The sequence below is a fragment of the Phoca vitulina genome, unplaced genomic scaffold (genome assembly GCF_004348235.1).
Source record: "Phoca vitulina isolate PV1807 unplaced genomic scaffold, GSC_HSeal_1.0 scaffold26, whole genome shotgun sequence".
Classification (NCBI taxonomy): domain Eukaryota; kingdom Metazoa; phylum Chordata; class Mammalia; order Carnivora; family Phocidae; genus Phoca; species Phoca vitulina.
This window is the reverse complement of record NW_022589729.1, coordinates 22,439,109-22,454,067: the sequence shown is the minus strand read 5'-3', so window position 1 is coordinate 22,454,067 and position 14,959 is coordinate 22,439,109.

Below are 14,959 nucleotides of genomic sequence, written 5' to 3'. Positions count from 1 at the left end.
ACCATCACTGAAAATGGAAACTTCTGACCATCAAATTTAGTGACATGAAAGCCGTTGGTGCCTTGATAAGAGCAATTTTGGTTACATGGTAAGAGCAGAAACTTGACTAGAGCGGGTTCATGAGAAAATGGAAAAAATGAAATTACAGATAGTAAATATTTACAGTTTCATGAGTAGTTTTGTTGTAAAGGGAAAGAGAAATCAAGTGGTTTCTGGAGGTCGATGTGGTATCAAGAGAGGCCATTTTGTAAGATAAAAGCATGTCTTCTATGCTGATGAGAATAATCCAGCAGAGAAAGAAAAGTTGATGATACAGAAAAAGAGGGAAGAATTGCTGGAATGATGTTCTTGAACAGACGAGAGAAGATAGGACATGCATAAGTGGAGGAATTGGCTTTGGATAGATTGTGGACAGTTCGTCTACACTCGCTGAGGAAGGTGGGTGGGTAGATGTGGTGGAGCAGGCCAGTTGGAGTTCTCTTTGTTTTGCTTCCATGTTCTCAGTGAGATAGGAAGCCCAATTATCATCTAAGAGTGAGGATAGAGGAGGATGTGTTAGATACTTGAGAGAGGGGGAGGAGGATCAAATAGTTTTCTAGGAAAGTAGAAGAACTAAGGAACTAACAAAATACAGTAGGAATGCTGGGCAGCGCTAAGAACCCTCTTGAGGTCGGCATCATGAATTTAAAAGGAGTCAGCATAGGCCTGGATTTTCTCCACCCACATTTTGCTACCACACAGGTGCAGGTGTAGAATAGGTGAAGAGTATTTAACCAGAGATTTTTCCAAGAAGGTACGATGAGGCAAGAGAGGAGTAAGGGCGTTAAGGCTGCATGCAAAAGAATGATTAGAGATGGGCCAAGAGAGGATACAGAGAAAGGGGGACCCGCCTACACTGTTGGTGGGAATGCAAGCTGGTGCAGCCACTCTGGAAAACATTATGGAGGTTCTACAAAAAGTTGAAAATAGAGCTACCCTACAACCCAGCAATTGCACTACTGGATATTTACCCCAAAGATACAAATGTAGTGATCCAAAGGGGGACATGCACCCCAATGTTTATAGCAGCAATGTCCACAATAGCCAAACTGTGGAAAGAGCCTAGATGCCCATCAACAGATGAATGGATAAAGAAGATGTGGTATATATGGGCGCCTGGGTGGCTCAGTTGGTTAAGCGACTGCCTTCGGCTCAGGTCATGATCCTGGAGTCCCAGGATCGAGTCCCACATCGGGCTCCCTGCTCAGCAGGGGTCTGCTTCTCCCTCTGACCCTCTCCCCTCTCATGTGCTCTCTCTCTCTCTCTCTCAAATAAATAAATAAAAAATCTTAAAAAAAAAAAAAGAAGAAAATGTGGTATATATATACAATGGAATATTATGCAGCCATCAAAAAAATGAAATCTTGCCATTTGCAATGATGTGGATGGAACTAGAGGGTATTATGCTAAGCGAAATAAGTCAATCAGAGAAGGACAATTATCATATGATCTCATTGATATGAGGAATTTGAGAAACCAGAGAGAGGATCATAGGGGAAGGGAGGGAAAAATAAAACAAGATGAAACCAGAGGGGGAGACAAACCATAAGAGACTCTTAATCTCAGGAAACAAACAGGATCGCTGGACTGGAGGAGGGTGGGAGGGTTGGGGTGGCTGGGTGATGGACATTGGGGAGGGTATGTGCTATGGTGAGCGCTGTGAATTGTGTAAGACTGATGAATCACAGACCTGTACCCCTGAAACAAATAATACATTATGTTAATAAAAAGAATTTAAAAAAAAAAGATATGGGCCAAGAACTTTAAACTGGGCAAGTAAGGAGAGAACATGAGGGGTTTGAGAGCTAGTTGAAATTAAGGCGATAGAATGAATGTATTATAGGGTCTGAAGAATTATGAGCCAGAGGACTTGAGGGAGTGAGCTGAAAGTTAGGAAGTGGCAGTCACAGAGCATGTTGCTTAAAATGGAAAAGATGCAAAAATTGTCATCACTGGTAACAATAAGATTAGCTGACCATGGGAGTGAGTAGTTAGATAGGATAGAGGAAAAATCATTGGTGGACAGGAGACCAAGGAACCAAGAGGCCAGGTTATAGGAAGGATCATACGCCTGGACACTGAAATCACCAAGAATTAAAACAGAATTCCTATTGAGAACGTGATGGCGGACTGGAGCTGAAGTCTTCAGGGGAATGAGGGGAATGGCCTGGGGGTCTATAGGTGACTGCCCCAGTGGGTAGTAGCTGCACAGGGTGGTATGTTTAACTCAACTGAAGTAAAGGTCCAAGGCAGCCCCAGACTTTCTTCTTTCCTGGATTCCACCTATAGCAGTTTCTAGTCAATGCGCAAGTATCTTCCGGTGATAAAGAAGAGCTCTCCCCCAAATTCTCTAAGGTAACCCAAGAACAAACCACTGTTTGAGATTACAGTGAGAAGAGCTCCACACTTCACTGCTGGTGGGTCTGAGCCCTGTGGGTCCAAGTGCCCGGCTGGTGGGCACACTAACTCACAGCAAGGCCATGGGTGGGGGCTGGTGCAGGAAGCACAGCAAACGTACTTCATTGTCAACCGACCAGGTTATCTTGAGAGGAGAGTTGCAAAGTTTGGCAGAGGGGTGTGGGATGGAGCAAGAGATGTAGGCGTGAGAGAGGGAGGCAGAGGAGAGGGTCTGGGGCTTTGCTAGAAAGCCAGGCCATTGCGTCTGCCGCTCTTGCTCATTCAGAGGAAACTGAGGCACCAAGAGGGGAGAACCCCGATAGCAAACCTCAGACCTCTTGTGGCTACCTTGAGAGCTTCTTCCCAGCTTCCCAGCACCTCCCTGGGCCTTCCTTTCTCTACTCAGGGCTCCACCAAGCTTAAAACGAACCTGAGCAAACACCTGGGTTGTTTGCTTTTGAGAAACAAAAGACAAAGGCTAATGAAATCACCACCTACCCAGTCACCCAAGCAAGAAACTCTAGCCTCGTCTTTAATCCTTCCTTTCTCATTCGGGTACCAAGTCCTTAACGGTGTTGAGATGTCACCTCGTCTCCATACCCACTACCAATGTCCTAAACTGGGCCCCCTACAAGCCTGGTCTTGACCATTTCAAGACACCAGTGCCTCCAGTTCCCCCCTCCTTGCTCCCCCGACCCACCTCCCAGCCACCAGAGTACCACTGCTGGCGCAACCACGGAAAGCAATGCTGACAGAAGCCTTCCTCTGCGTAAAAGCATCTGTCAGCTCCCAGTCTTCTGCAGCTAGAATTCTTAGGCTGTCACCCAAGGCTTTCCCCGGCTGGCCCCAGTCCACCCTGTCTGTCTCCAGCTCCTTCCCATCCACTTACTCTCTGCACTCCACCCATTCAGGCATCTCCCCAAACACGACGTGCCTGTTTAATCCCATTGTCTTTGTGTTGTTTCTTCGGCCCAGTGTGCCCTCGCCCTAGCTCTGCCCATCAAAACCCTGTTTGTCCTTTGAGACCCAACTCACATGTCCTTCCCTCTGCTGGACCTGCATGTTTGCACCTGCACAGAGGCCCCCATCGGGTCTTGACTTGCACATGGTTCTATTTTCGCCCTCTGTGGAACGTGGAGTTCCTTGCGAGCAGCAACAGTGACTTACTCATTTTTGCGTCCTTACTCAACACCTAGCACGGTGTCCAGCAGAGAGCGCGCGCTCCAGCATGCATGGACGCCGAACTGAAGAGGACTCTGGGTTCATCTCCTATTGCACGGATCTTAAAGCCTCCCAGGCCTCCCTCCCCACTATCTGATCTTGGAGGTCCACACGCGCAGCCTCCAAGTTGGCTGAGCACCCTCTGAGCCCCTCCAGGGAAAGACTACTCAAAGCTGTCCTGGCTGTTAGAGGCGTCCCTTCCGTGGCTTCCCCTCCCCGGCCCTTTGCTTCCCTCACTGGGGCCATGGAGAACAGATCTAATCTCTCTGCCTCGGGACAGTTGTCTCAATATCTCAACAAGGCTATCCTGTGCCTCTGAATTGTCTCATACCCAGGCTAAACGTTCTCAGGTTCTTCAGACTTTGCTTATAGGGCATGGTTTGGCGTCCCTTCGCTGTCTCGGTCACCCTCCTGAATACATCTCAGGTTATCATCATCCCTCTTAAGAACTGGGGCTCTGAATGGGGCCTCGTACATCAGATGTGGCCCAAGTGACCAAGACCAGTGGAATGGGGCCTCTCCAATTTGGGGCATACATGTCTAGTCTACTCTGTCACCCAGCCCCGAAATCACTGGGTTCCTGGCCTCTTTGAGCTCCTATCCCTTGGAAACTCATCTTTTTTGACTGCAGGGGGCCCAGGCCTGTGGTGGATCCTACTCTGAGCTTCCTCAGAGACGTGGGTCTCATAAGGAGCAAGGAAACAGGGCATGTGCCTTTCGGTATTTGGAAATGGAATTCTCCAGTGTGGACAGATCCAGCTTTGGAATAAATTTATTCTCAGGTAATTTAGTTCCAGCTGGGGAAGCGGTCAGAAGCCACAAAAAGTGATGTCTCAATATAATTGTCAGGAAATCCCAGCTGTGCCACAGAGCCAATGGATGGCCTGGGGAAAGCCTCCTCACCCATTCCCTTTCCACTAAACTGAGGCGTCTAGGGTCCCGTGCAGTTCTGCCTCTCTGTGCTGATACCTGATGCCTCTCAGAGCATCAGGGTTCCTCAAGACCACTTTCTCCGTGCCCCCCAGTTCCTCGGGGCCTCCATGAACTCCAGACCTTGGCCCCAGCCTGCCCCAGCTCCCTGGCAGGGGCTGGGGAGCCCAAACTCTGGCATTCCCGGACAGATTCCCACACCCTCCCTGCCTCGGCCTCCTCAGCCACACTGTGCTTGTGCAGGAGGCCGGGAGGCCGAAGAAGCCGGTGAGTCAGGCTATCAGAACTGGCCCCGCCAGTTCCACGTTCCATCTAACCACTGTGTCAGCAAAAGCCCAGGCCAGGTTTGGACTAGAAACCTCTTCCAGCTGCTGCCACACATTCTCCAGGTGGACAAGGCGTAGAGCTTTCCTGCAGAAGTCCAGGCCTGCTGCTGGATTTGCCAAAGCCCTTCTCTCCCTTCCTCTCCCTTCAGGAGGGAGTCACACCTTCTTTTATAATGGCCATTAGGCCCATGGGAACAGCCTTTTCCCTGCGGCAGGGACAGGACGCCAGCGCCAGACGAGGCTGGTGGATTGGGGCGACACCAGCATTTGAGACTCAAAACAAAAGCGGGTGAGAACAACGGCCCCATAGATTCTGGGCGAGGTGACACTGCCTATACCCACTTGACCACTGCCCAGAAGGGGCGTTGAGAGAGAAGCTCCACCGGACCACCACTCGCAGCTTCTCACCTCAGAATATGGGGGCAAGGGACCCCTTAGCACCAGAGAGCCTCACATAAGGACTTCAGTGTTTGTGTGTCTGTGTGTGTGTAGGCGTATGAGTGTGTGTGAGTGTGCGTGTAGAAGGGAATAAGGCTAGCATTTCCCAAAGTTATTCCCACAGGACATTCATAGATGCTAAGTGAGAGGAGAAGTCTACGTTTTAGAAACTCTGTGCTAAATGAAGTTAAACAATTTTGTTTTACTCCTATTTCCCAGAAGCATTAATATGCTAATGTGTGTCCGGGCAGAGAGAGGACAGGAGAAAGAGAGAGGAAGTGGGGATGACAGGAAGCCCATCCTGAACTTGTTTCATGGAAGAACACTTCTTGACAAAATACCTAAGTTCTGGAGAGCCAGTCTGGGGGTAACTCAGATTGGTTAAACTTACTTTCAAAGGCCCTTCTGGAACAGTAAATGGCAAACCAGATGAGCACAGCCTGGGAAAGACCTCTGTCTCAGCTAACCAAGGGTCAGGGGTAATTCTGGTGTGTCCAGCCTTCAGCCAGTTGGAGAGGCTGGTGGGAAGGCCATTCGAAAAATAGTTTTGGGGATGGAAGAGCAGAGCAGGGCCCGTGTCATCATTTACAGAATGAAATGCTCTCTTCTGTCTCCAGCCAGCCGATACCAGCTGACCCAGAGTCCCAGAGTCTCCATCTTCTCAGGGGTTGGAAGAACAAGGGTGACCTAGCTCAATAACTCTCAAACTGTAATGCACCTGCAGATCCCTGGGGACTGTGTTAAAATGCGGATTCTGAGAGGATGCAGTTCTGGGACCTCCCAGGTGAATGCTGTTGCTGCCAGGCGTCCGTCCACAGACCACGCGTTGAGTAGCAAGGTCCTAGCCAGTGTAGGAAGGCTTTCTGGAAGGATAGACCTACAAAAGAGGGGGGACTCGAGGGAAGAGTTACCAGAGAGCAGGGCTGGGGCTGCAGAATACTGAAAAAATGGGGAGAGACGGAAGGTGAGACAGGATGGTGGGAAAAAGGAAGCCAATGTAGTCTGGGGCTCAGATTTTAAGGTTAGGTATGGGGCAAGAGCCACAGAAGAGGGCTGGAGGATGGACAGCAAGGTTGAGCGGCTAGCAAATTCCACCCACCCTACCCCAACCCCACCCCTGGAGCCACACAAGGGAGGTGCGGGGCCTATCACAGGGTGAGCGATAATCCCTCAGGAGAGGAGCATGGCCATGTGGGCTCCATGTCTCCCCACTCTACAGAAGAGATCTCTGATGAGCTGGCAGGAGATAGAGTGCCGTCACCGGCGGCTGCGGGCAAGGCAGGATGGGCTGACTCACCCAGCCAGGCCCATCTTCCCATGACCAGCGGGTCCCAGGCTCCACTCAAGGAAGGAGAGGGCATGAAGGAGGGGCTGGCCAAGGCCTGCCTGAAGGCCCCTAGCATGGAAGGGACAGGGGACCTAAACTGGGGGAATCTGAGAGGAGGGAGAAGGGGGAGTAGAGGGAAGAGGACAAGGGAGACACACTGGGGGAAGGGAAGCGTTTCCATCTCCACAGTATCCCAGAAATAACAGCAAACACTCATAGGCTTGTGCCATGTGCTAAGCACTGTCCTGAGCACTTATATTTATATAAGCTCATTTCATCCTCCAAAATCCAATGAGGCAGTTGCTAATATCATCCCTACTTTACAGATAAAAAAATAAAAAACAAAATGGAGACAGTAACTTGGCCAAGGTCATGCAGTGAATACACAGTAGAATGGAGATTGAATCCAGGGAGTCTGGCTTCAGAGCTGGTGCCCTTAAACACTCTCCAGAAGACAACAGATTCTGGGGGACATAAGACTTCTCTTCCACTATCCACCACCCCCTACCCCCTCATCTGGCCAAGTAGGGAGGCAGAATGGCTTGTTGGTGGCCAGACCACCAGTACCACTCCGTCAGGTGGGGCAAGGCAGCCTGATCTCATTCCTGGGAAAAACTCCTTTCCAACTGGTGGTTCCCCAGCATCCCCCCCTCACCCCTGGTCATTCACTCATGGCACGGCAGCCCTGGCCTCGTCATGTCCACGAGCTGAAAATTCTGCAAATGTTCAGAGTGTCCATTTCTTCAGTGTCAAATATCTGTGTCAAAGAGCCCCTGCCCCAGAGCCCCCAAATCTCTCTATTCACCTCTCCAAGCAGGAAGATTATCTCTGGCCTTTTTAGAACACCGTGTATGTGTAACCCGTCCCGTGTGAAGTCTCGACTCCTTGGCGATACATGGCCATTCGTTCATTCAGCAGCTAGAGTGCCCCAGGTTCCAGGCACACTCTTGGCGCTGGGGATTCAGCAATGAACAAAAAGCAGACAGACTCCGGGTCTTCCGGAGCCTATAGTAAAGAGACAGACCAAAAACAAGATCGAGAGAAGGGACCAGAAGTGTGGGGTAGAAGGGAAGGTGCAACAAGGTTTGCCTTATGGCCAGGGATGGATGGCGCCCCCCTCGGAGCCTGAATAAAGACCTAGAGGAGGGGAGGTTTGATTATGAAATCTCATTGTTCTCTCCATAACTGCTACCACCTGGACTCTGGTGGGTTCCAGTCAAGGTTCCAAAACTTAACAGCCACTTTTGATTCTTTCAGCAGCCCCACTATAGTTACTAAGACTTCAACCTCGTCGGCTTCAAATCCCAACCTCACATTTGATTCACAGCTCCCCATCCCCGCCCCGCCCGGCATGGACTAGAATTGGGGAAGCGTGGCTGGGCTGAGCTCTCCCACATGCCCCTTTCCCACACGGACCCCTCTCATGCTGGGATGGTACCAGGGAAAGGGAAGGCGCCTGCTCTCACTTGGTTCCCGTGGGGGTCACACCATCGCCCTGTGTGGAGCTTCTGTCTTGTGGTCTCTTAACTCAGAGGGGCCCCCACGGGGCCCAAGAAGCCCCTCTGGGAGGTCTCTCCCGGGCCTCTCCCATCTGATTTGCCACTTAACCACATTCCAGAGTGTGTGCTCAATATATATGTGTTGGATTTACGGAATGACTGAACCAATGAATGAATGAACCCTTAAATAATGGACACATTAGTAATCAAGCCGACTCAGTGCTAACATTGATACCACATAAGTGAGGTAAACATCTGAACCTTTTAAGATCGGTTTTTCTTTTTCTGGGTTCCATTGTTTTGTTTTGATTTACAGCGCTTTGACAACTATCAAAGACAATACAACGATAATGCAACTATTTTACCATATTTTTCCTCTCTTGGGAAGATATTTTACCATATCTTCCCCCTCTTCCCTCATTTGACAATCAAATGATCAAATCCTGTACAAGATCTGCTGAATGAGAATGATTTCCTCCTACATTCATTCAACTGGTATGGAGGGGGCCACTGGGACCTCTGGATGAACAAGCCAGGGCCCCCGCCCCACTCCCCACCCCATCTAGACAGGGAAAGCAATGAGGAAATCAACAACGCAGCTGAGTGGGAAGAGGCCCGTGTTCATTAGCAAGTCATTTTATCTGAACAACGAACAGCGGTAAGATCTGTAAGATCGCATACTCATCATCCTGGGCTGCCCCCGGGGAGTGATCAAAAGTCTGCAATAGACAGATCGGAACATTCTTTCACACGAGTTTTCTTACAAGGATCAATGCACACACACTTTGCATTATACCATCAGAAATTATTCAAATATTTGTTAGCTAAAATACAGAAGTAATGTCTTTAAAATATGCTTTTCTTTGTTTCCATCAGATACCCAATTTTATTTGGTGGAAAATATACCATGCAAATAAAAAATCATAAGCAGAACAATCAGGATCCTGCCCTGTATGACCTTGGATGAGTCACTTAAGTTCTTTGAGCCCCAGCTTCCTCACCTATAAAGTGGAGTTCTTTAGGTCCTTCCTGTAATTGGAGAGTGCACAGAAACTGTGTTGCACGTTGCCGGGCACACAGTAGGTGTTCATAGGTAGAGGCTAATATCGTTCATTAGTATGATCATGTAGTCGGCTTATAAATTATGTCCAGTCTCTCCCAACAGAGTCCACTGCTCACCACCTCCCCTGGGCCCCAGGAGGTGAGAGCTGTGGGGCCAGAGAGGTCTCCGTGTCAAGTTCAGAGGAAAGAACTCTGCTTGTCCATTACCCCCAAGCAGCAATGAAGTGAGCTCCCCCTCCTTCATCCTCACCGACCAGCACCCCGGGTGGTTGGCTTCTTTGGGGAATTGGCAGGTAGGGGTGGGTGGGGATCGGGGAGGGGTAAGGCAGCTCGTGCTAAACAGGTCTCCCTGACCCACCTTCCGCAAGCCCAGCACAATCTCAGCCCTGGAGCCAGCCCGGGAATCTCACCGCCTCCCCCGCCCCGCCCTCCACTTTCCTGAAGAGCAACCCCAGCCCGCCGCCTCTCCAGATTGGCGTTGCCCAGGCCTGACTCTCCCCGGGGGAACTGCTTCAGGTGCGCTGCAGGTGTGGCTGGGGTGGGCCGGGCGGTGCTGAGTGCAAGGCCATGGGCAGGGCGACTCCCCGGGGGGCCTTTGCACAAGGTGGAAAACTTTCTCTCCTGAGTCTTCAGCTGAGAGCAGTTGAAATTCCTGTAGCTGTTGGGGTGGGGGCTGAGAACCAGGATGAGCAGGTAGGTGGGGCTGAAGAGGCCGCCAGGGCGGGGCACCCAGACTTGGTTTCTGTGAATCACAAGCCCCGGGTGAATGGGCCTCAGTGTGGGGTTCTCAAGGCAGCCGGGGCGGGGGGGGGGGGGCATTGCCCAAGGAGGCCATGGGGGCTCAGGAGGAGGCCCCCAGACTTCTTGGAGAAACAGCCACTGGAGCCAGGTCCTGAGAGGTGAGGAAAAGTTGGGTAGGCAGAGAGGGAACGAGGGCATTCTAGTGGTAAGAAAGAGCATTGCCCAGGTGGGAGAGCATGGGACACTGGGGGGTCACAAAACAGCTAGCTCCGCCTGGCTGCACAGTAAGATTGCAGGTAGACCAAGGTCAGGGACAGGGGGCCGGGCGGGATCTCCCTGGATTAGGAATCAGGCCCGCCACCCCCACTGCTGATGTTTATAGGCCAAGCCTCTGTCCACCCTGGGTTCCCTCTCTTTCTCTCTTTGCAAGGTTGAGGGGTGACCCATTGGCAAAGCAATGACAGGTGCTTCCATGATCCACACGTCCCCCTAAGCACCCGTGGACAGCGGCATGGGCTGGCATCACCCCCCCCGAAGGAGGAGGCTGCCTACTGTGCTCTTCCAACTCTGGGCAAAGCCCCCTCCCATGCTGGCCATGCACCTCTCCAGCAATCAGGCCCCAGGGCTTCCTGTGGGGCAGAGCAGCTAGCCTAGCAGGCTGGCAGGCACAGAGCAGACAGGCTGCCATGAGGGGCTGCTGTCTCCCGGGGGGGTGGGCAGAGAATGCTGAGCCCCTACTCTCATGTCCTGTGCCCTGGCCCCTGGGCCCACCTCCAGCGGCTCACAGAAGGTTCGGACTCTGGCTCAGGCCCTGCACTCTGTGAGATCCGAGGTCCTCCTCAGTCCACAAGGTTCATGTGCTGGGAAGAGTCCTGGCTCTGAAGCCATAAGCTTGGGGTTCAAGTCCCAGCTTCACCACTTACTAACTGAATGGCCCTTGACATGTTGCTCAAACCTTCAAACCTCAGTGTCTTCCTATGAACGTGGGGACGAGACCTGAGGGCCTTGGGGGTGGGGGGTGGGGAGTTGGCCCAAGTGAGTACGTGTCAAGTAGCCAGCACAGGGCCTGGCACAGAGGCCAGGGCCAGATACATGTGAGGAGATGTTGTGTGGGAGAAGGGGTGAGTTTAGAGCCCCCCCCCGATCAGCAGCATTGTCCCCTAATTCCCACTCCATCTTCCTCCTGGTAGGGCCAAGGGGGCAGGCTGGACATTCAGAGGAGAAGCCAAGCCCAGAGTGGTGATGACCCACGGCCATCCTGTGGGGACACGGATGCCAGCGTACTTCTGGCCAGCCCCGCCCCCAACCTGGGCTGATCGGAGAGCCTGGCCCCGAGGCTTGCGTCCAGCGCAGAGGAGGGCCAGCCCGCGACTCCAGGGTGGGTGCTGCCCCACCCTTTCCAGAAACCAGGCTGCAGTGTCAGGGGTGGAGCTCCACCTGGGGGCAAGTTCGGCACACCTCCGGCCAGGCGGTGGCACAGACCTGGGACCGCCGAGTGTCAAAGCCACACGGTGGGGGGGGGACCAGCAGCCGCAGCAGGCTCCTCCCACCCCGAGCCCCCAGTGGTCTGGCCAGGGAGAAGGCCTGACCCTGGAACACAGAGGGAAGAGAGGCTTCCAGGGGCTCCGTGAAACCCCATAGACAAGGAGGAGCCAGCTCGGACCCAGCATGGGTGACTCGGCTTCCCCACACCTTGAGCCCTTGAAAGGGGCTGGTGACAAGTTACGACTAGAATGGCCTTATCGATGGCTACGTGCGCTCCCCACTCCCCATGCACCAAGCGCTCCTCCAGTTTCCAGACACACTACCCCATTAGCCTTGCTGACAATCCCCGTTTTTCACAGAAGGGAAACAGAAAAAGGGGGTAACTCGCCCGGAGTCGCGGAGCTGGGAAGTGGCGGGGCCAGAATTTGATGGGAGAAAGCAAGACTCTGGCTTCAGAGCATGGAGTCTCCGGCGGGAAGAGCTGGATGCCAAGGCAAGCGGCCGCTGGAGAATCCATCATTCTCTCCTGGCTTTTCCTCCTCAAAAGTGGGTTTATCATATGAATGCATTTCATGACCTGAGCTTGTTAGGAGAGAAAATCTGATGACAGGAGGACGGCGGGGGCGACGGGTGAGCAGAGCTCGGAGGTCATTTCCCTGAGCATATACACAGGGCACCAAGAGATCTGCCAGGTGAGAGGTGCGCCCAGAGCAGGGGGAGGTGGGAACCTCGTGGAGACAGTGGTGCCTGGGGGATTGCAGGGGACGGTGCAGGGCAGAATCAGGGTGTCTGGTGGCACAGGTCGACCCGCTGCAGCTTCACCCAGGTCCCGAGTATGGCTCTCGGCCATACTCGCTCCCTCCCTCAGTGTTTGGTTCGGCTCGCGCTGCACGGTGAGCACAAGAGTGACAGAGTCATGAATGAACCAGGGGGGATGTGTGCATGCCTCTCTGCACCTTGCCACTCGCTTGTGAACCCATCACAGCGTGCTTCTGTGCACGCGTCCGTGGTCCCTCCGTTCTCTAGGAATGTCATGGGGGAAGCACAGGACGAGGCCCAGAGCCCATGCCATCACCTGTCGGATTTGGAAGGTCCCCTGCCTTGCGCTGATGACCTAGGTATGCCCCTGCACCCTGACCCCCGTCTGCTCTCTCCTTGGCGAGTAGGACAGGACAGGGCCACCTGCCCAGTCTCTTCACTTAGGGACAAATGCCCCAGGGCCCGTGCAGACCAGCTATCCACGGGGCTCCCATCTGGAGACAGCACCCATGTCACCCTGCAGAGTTCTTGTTTGGGTGATAGGGACCTCGACTGGATTCCACGGAGTCAGAGCAGGGGAAGCCCTGTGTGGGGACAGCGTCTAGGGTACTCACAGGGTCTTCCCGAAACACTGGGTGACTTCAGGAGAAAAGAGATACATGGGACCTGGCCTCAGGGAAGCTCAGAGTAAGACAGCAAGGCTGCCTCCATGTCCCCTTCAGAGTATGGTCATTGAAGGAGACACCACACCTGCTAGGGCAGAGGGACGATCATGAGGACCCTGGTGGGAAAGGAGGTGCAGGAAGCAGGACCCAGGACCACACCATCAGTCCCTCTTGCTGCTCCAAGGAGAGGATGAGACAGGGGGTGGAGCCCCCATGGGGATTTGGCAGTTGGAAAATTCTGGAGTTTCAGTTCTGGATTCCATGCCCCTCTCTCTGGTAGCAGGGAGGGTGGGGCTACAGTCATCTCCCAGAGACAGTGGTGGGAGCCCTCTGTGGGCCTAAGGCCCTATATCCCGCCTCCTGCCTTTTGGCCACTTACAGAGGCCCTTCTCGTTCCCCACCAGAAGCCCTTGGATTCTGTGATAACCGGGGCTCTTCAAACACACCAGGCCAGCCCTTCCTTCTAGGGCTTTCTATGTGCTGTTCCCTCTTCCCATCCCTGACCCCTGGCCTTGACTTTCTTCTTCTCATCTTCTGAGACTTGATGTAGAAACCTTTTCCTCTAGGGCGCCTGGGTGGCTCAATTGGTTAAGCGACTGCCTTTGGCTCGGGTCATGATCCTGGAGTCCTGGGATCGAGTCCCGCGTCGGGCTCCCTGCTCAGCAGGGAGTCTGCTTCTCTCTCTGGCCCTCCCCCCTCTCATGCTCTCTCTCTCTCTATCTCATTCTCTCTCTCAAATAAATAAATAAAATCTTAAAAAAAAAAAAGAAAGAAACCTTTTCCTCTAGAAAGCCCTCCTGCTCACCAATGCCAGGGGGGTGGCTCTTGTCTGTGCTTCCCCAGCCCCTTCTGCCCTGCCTGCTGTGACACTGAGCTGGGATCTTCTGTTGGCCGCCCCTCTCCCACTGGGCTCTGAGCTCCACGAGGGCAGGGATGTGCCTATTTAAATCACAGCAGCACCTACGCCTGACACAGCACCTAGCACATATTTGGTGCTCAGGAGACATTGGATGGATGGATGGATGGATGGATGGGTGGATGGATGGATAAGAAATGAGGCCAAGACCCCAGGCTAAGCCCCTCCTCATTGCCCAGGGACCATATCCTTTCCATCTCTGTATCCTGGCCATCTATCACAGTGCTTGGCACGTGGCACAGGATAAGTGGGTCTATATTGTCTCTTGAGAGTCACAGGGGTGATGCCCACAGGTACAGCCAAAGGGAACGCAGTGTAGGATTAGAAGCATAACTGTGGTAGCAGTAACAGGAGGGCCCAGGGTGCTCAGAGCAAGGAGAAATCAATCACTCTGCGTGGAAGAGTATGGGAAGACTTCCCAGGGACAGTGGGGCTCCCTTTGGTGGATGACAAGTGGAGAATTGAGGGAAGGCCTTCCAGGCAGAGGGAGCAGCTGGAGCAGAGTCATGGGAGCGCCACATTCAGGGGGTTCCTCTAGGGACCTGTTGAGTTAGGTGCTCTCCCATCCCATATCGTTTCCCTTCTGCCAACTGGGCTCAATGCCGCCATGCCATCTTCTTCAACTCAGGGACCCTGTGGGCCCTGGTTTACACTCAAGCCCTAGAGGACTTGCAAATGGCGGGACCAGCCCATAGCTCTCAGCAGCTCATCTCTGCCTGAAAAGCTACCTGATGAAACCGGCCCTCTTTCCTCCCTCATCGGCTCCCTGCCCCTCAGACGCCTGCTTCCTAGTCCCCCGCCAGGAAGAGAAAGAAAACAGGCCCATCCAAAAAGGCCTCCATTGTTCCAAGGAGTGACTCACACAGGGACAGGAACACTTGTCCCCGCACTCAGCGCTTGCCCCCAGTGGGCCTCCAAGTGACTCACAGCAGCTCCCATCACAAGCCCTTCTGCTGTCGCCTGGGCCCTGAGTAAGCCTGTGCCTCCCCCGGGGCCAGCCGCCCTCTCCCCTCCCCAAGCAGGTGGGAGGGGGCTCCTTTGAGTTTGGCAGTTCCCAGGGGCCTGTGTCCCTGAGGGTCTGCTCTGGGCCCTGACTCACTGTGAGACAGGCTCTCACCTCAGTTTCCCTCCCTCTGAAGGGGAGCTGACAGACA